The following is a 4,615-nucleotide window of genomic DNA, read 5'->3' on the forward strand; positions in this document are numbered from 1 at the left end:
GCAACAGGCAACTATATACAGATAGAATTTTAGCACCTCGCTCTGCTTGACAGCTATTTATACGGGAGCTGTCAAGCAGGGAGACCAATAGGAGTGCCTCTGCAGCCCGCGCTCAGCCAGCTGCGTCTTAGCCAATCAGGCGCAGCTAGGCTGTCGCCAGCTGTCAATGGTAAGTCGAGGACTTGTGGCCGGTCATAAGTCGAGGACTTTAAGAGCGGTCACAAGTCGAGGAATTAGCAATCCCAACTCCTTTTGTACATGTCACAGTCAGAGTGGGTTCCTACCGGTTCGGCCCGGTTCGGCCAAATAGGTAGTAACTCAGCTGGCCACGCACCCGAACTGGTTCTATCGGCGTCACTGTAGGCGCCGCCATCTTCTTTTTTGCTTCTCTGCATGTGCGTGTGACCCTGAAGCCCCCCCTCCCCTCCCAAAGTGCATCCCTGAGCAAACTAGCAGTAACAGAAGCCAGAAAACACTCCTGGTCAGTGTTCCAGCATCTCCAAAGAACAGAACCACTTCCATCATTTTATTTAAATAGAAGTTGGCTTGGCAAAATAGGCAGGATAGAAATTTAATCAGGAATAAAATAAATAAGAAATAAAGCAACAATCATGTATCTACCTATGGCTGGTCTTCATTCCTTACCTAACCAGGATGATGCCAAAATCCTGAAGTGTGCATTGTGACATCACAGTGCAAGGTCCGTTTGTTTGTATAGGTAGTCCTCGCCTTACAACAGTTCATTTAGTGACTGTTTGAAGTTACAAGAGCACTGAAAAAGTTACTTTTGACTGTATTTCATAGTTATGACCGTTGTAGCATTCCCATGGACCCATGATTTACATTCGGATATTTGGCAACTGACTCACATTTATGACAGTCGCAGTGTCCGGGGGTGGGTGGGTGTCACGTGATCTCTGTTGGCGACCTTCTGACAACAAAGTCAACGGGGGAGCCAGATCCACTTAACAATGGTATAACTAATTTAACTAATTTAACGACTGCAGTGATTCGCCTAATAAATGTGGCAAGAAAAGTTGTAAAATGGGGCAAAACTCACTTAACAACAAGAACACTGGGCTCAATTGTGGTCGTAAGTTGAGGACAACCTGTATTTGCTTCACAAGCACATAAGGGGTACTTTACATCATAATGAAAGGACCATATGTCATCTTTGTCGGTTCCCCAATGAAGTTTTCAGAGTGTGTCCCTCAATCCCATGCCAATCAATAGATCAAACAAAATGAATTTCAGCCTTCAAAAAACATGCTGAATTAGCAGAAATGGCACCATTGCAGCTGCCATCTTAACTTTTTAGACATTGGTTGCGGGACTCTGAGCAAGGAGCATGGCCAATTTTATGCCAGTTTCAGGAATGGCGCAGAGAATCTCAGTTTACAATAATACAATAATAATACAATAATAATACAATATAATACAATAATAATACAACAATAATACAACAATAATACAATACAAATACAATAAATACATAATACAATAAATGCAATAAAGCAATAATGCAATAATGCAATAATGCAATAATACATATAATACATAATACAATACATAATACAATAATACAATAATACAATAATACAATAATACAATAATACAATACATATACAATAATACAATAATACAATAATACAATATACAATACAAAACAATAATACATAATACAATAATACAATAATACAATAATACAATAGCAGAGTTGGAAGGGACCTTGGAGGTCTTCTAGTCCAACCCCCTGCCTAGGCAGGAAACCCTATGCCATTTGAGACAAATGGCTATCCAGCATCTTCTTAAAGACTTTCAGTGTTGGGGCATTCACAACTTCTGGAGGCCAGCTGTTCCACTGATTAATTGTTCTGTCAGGAAATTTCTCCTCAGTTCTAAGTTGCTTCTCTCCTTGATTAGTTTCCACCCATTGCTTCTTGTTCTGCTTTCAGATGTTTTGGAGAATAGTTTGACTCCCTCTTCTTTGTGGCAACCCCTGAGATATTGGAACAATGCTATCATGTCTCCCGTAGTCCTTCTTTTCACTAGACTAGCCATGCCCAGTCTCTGCATCCGTTCCTCATATGTTTTAGTCTCCAGCCCTCTAATCATCCTGGTTGCTCGTCTCTGCACTCTTTCTAGAGTCCCCACATCTTTTTTACATTGTGGCGACTAAAACTGAATGTAGTATTCCAAGTGTGGCCTTATCAGTTTATTGGGGAAGATCTGAAGAGAAGCAGAATGGACTGAGAGTTGACCACAAGGCCTTCCTTAAAAAAACCTGAAAGCTTGGCATAAGAATTTCCCTGCTGTGCTTTTCATGACTTGATAGGATTAGGCCACTGTTTAAATAGCAATAGCACTTATATACTGCTTCATAGTGTTTTACACCCCTCTCTAAAGCAGTTTATAGAGTCAGCCGATTGCCCCCAACAATCTGGGTCCTCATTTTACCGACCTTGGAAGAATGAAAGGCTGAGTGAGCCTTCCAACCCTTTAAACCACCCTCAAAGATTATATTCTTTTGTTGAATGCCTGTCAGATCCCTAAAAGTGATACTGCCATTCAATTGGGAGGAGGGGAGCCTCTGAGTTAAATCATTAGCTACATCTGAAACAACTGAGTTTTACAACTTTACAACTGGTTCCCTGTCACCGGGAGACTGAAGGTCCCAACATCTCTGGAGGGATGTTTATGGTAGCCATGTGGGATATACAACTTTGATGTCTAACTAGAGATAGCCATGGGAACATGTGTTTTATTGACTCCCAGGGCAGAAGAGTTAAAGAAGCATCTTCAAACTTGTGTATTGGTCAGAATCTGCATTTGGACAAAGGGGAGGGTCATTGTCAGCTTAATCCCATTTGCATGGCCTAAAGGTTTTCAGATGCTGCTTTGCTTCTAATGGTTTCCATCCTGCTTGATTAAAGGTTCCTTTTGAAATAATCCGTTTCAAAAGTTTTTACTTTCTTAAGTTAGGAGAGGAGCCATAACAATGCATTTATTTCTGACTCAAACTGCCAATATGGTAATCGTGACATCCGCATAGAGATACGTATATTCAACAGCACAGTTAGAGCCATAGTGGCGCTGTGGTTAGAGTGCAGTACTGCAGGCTGCTGACTGCTGATTGCCAGCAGTTTGTCAGTTCAAGTCCCACCGGGCTCAAGGTTGACTCAGCCTTCCATCCTTCTGAGGTCAGTAAAATAAGGACCTAAATAGTTGGGGGCAAGATGATGACTCTGTAAACAGTTTAGAGAGGGCTGTAAAAGCAATGTGATATATAAGTCTAAGCTTATTGCTATTTTCCCTGATGAGCTTCATTCTCTGTTCAGATTACCGGCTTCAAGATTACAGGTGGAAGGTTATATGCATTTAGATCCCTTTCTCCTATTTTCTTAGCTCAACAATCAGAGCCTGCTACAAATTCTGCCTTGCATTTCGTTATCGCTTGAGTAAGCAGCAGGAATCTTGCCAAGAACATCTTTGGTGGTTTTATTTCTGTCCACTTTTGCCCTTGGTATGGCTCAGAAGAAAGCCTAATCTGCATTTAGTATTTACTTTGGCTTATCAGTCCTTGAAACTGTTCTGTTTGCAGGGTCTTTAACCTAGGCTCTTGGTTACAGAGTAACCAGGCTTGTAATCATACATGCATCCTACACAGTAGCCTTTATGGCTCAGCAGATATGTCTAGGATTGCACTTTGGGTCAGGTCTTCTGACACTATCTTTTTTTAAAAAAAAAAGAAATCTACATGAATTCATTTGTTCCTTTTATTAGTTTATAACCCAAGAGACATTGGCATTCTATAATGGAGATAAGCAACAGTTTTGAACTACATTTGTATAAGTACTCATAGGTTGCCAAGTAATTTAAAACAATTTCAAATGCAGTACAGGCTTTTTTTAATGCTTAAGATTACATATACTGTATACTCGAGTATAAGCCTAGTTTTTCAGCCCACTTTTTGGGCTGAAAAAAGCCGCCTCGGCTTATACTCGAGTCAGTGAAAAATTTGCCCGAAATGGAGGAGAAAAAGGGGCGGGGCCATGCCGCTGGGTGACACTCGTGAATGGCCCAGCGCCCCTGTGAGTTTCCCCTCCCCTGTGTCAGTTTGCCGCGCAGCGCGCACCGCACCATCCCCCCTCCACCTTCTAATGTAATGCAGGCTGTCTTACGATTCCCCTTCCTCCCCCTCCTGCTGCTCTGCAACGATGTCCCACCTCCTCCTTGTTATGGCAAGCAGCCACATAGCGATGTCCCACCTCCTCTGGTACAGTGATCCAATGATAGGAATCACTGTTCCGTGTGTCATAGGAGGCGGGACATCGCTCCCGCGGCTGCACGGGACATCATCATCACAGCGGGACGTCAGCATCATGAGGTGAGTGAAGTATTTCATTGAATACACCGCTAGTTTACTGTTTTTCTTTGAAATAAATATTCAAAAACATTATTGTATCTATTTTATTTTTGAAATTTACCGGTAGCTGCTGCATTTCCCACCCTAGGCTTATACTCGAGTCAATAACTTTTCCAGTTTTTTGTGGTAAAATTAGGTGCCTCGGCTTATATTCGGGTCGGCCTATACTCGAGTATATACGGTAGTTCC

This window comes from Thamnophis elegans, chromosome 16 (genome assembly GCF_009769535.1).
Source record: "Thamnophis elegans isolate rThaEle1 chromosome 16, rThaEle1.pri, whole genome shotgun sequence".
Classification (NCBI taxonomy): Eukaryota; Metazoa; Chordata; class Lepidosauria; order Squamata; family Colubridae; genus Thamnophis; species Thamnophis elegans.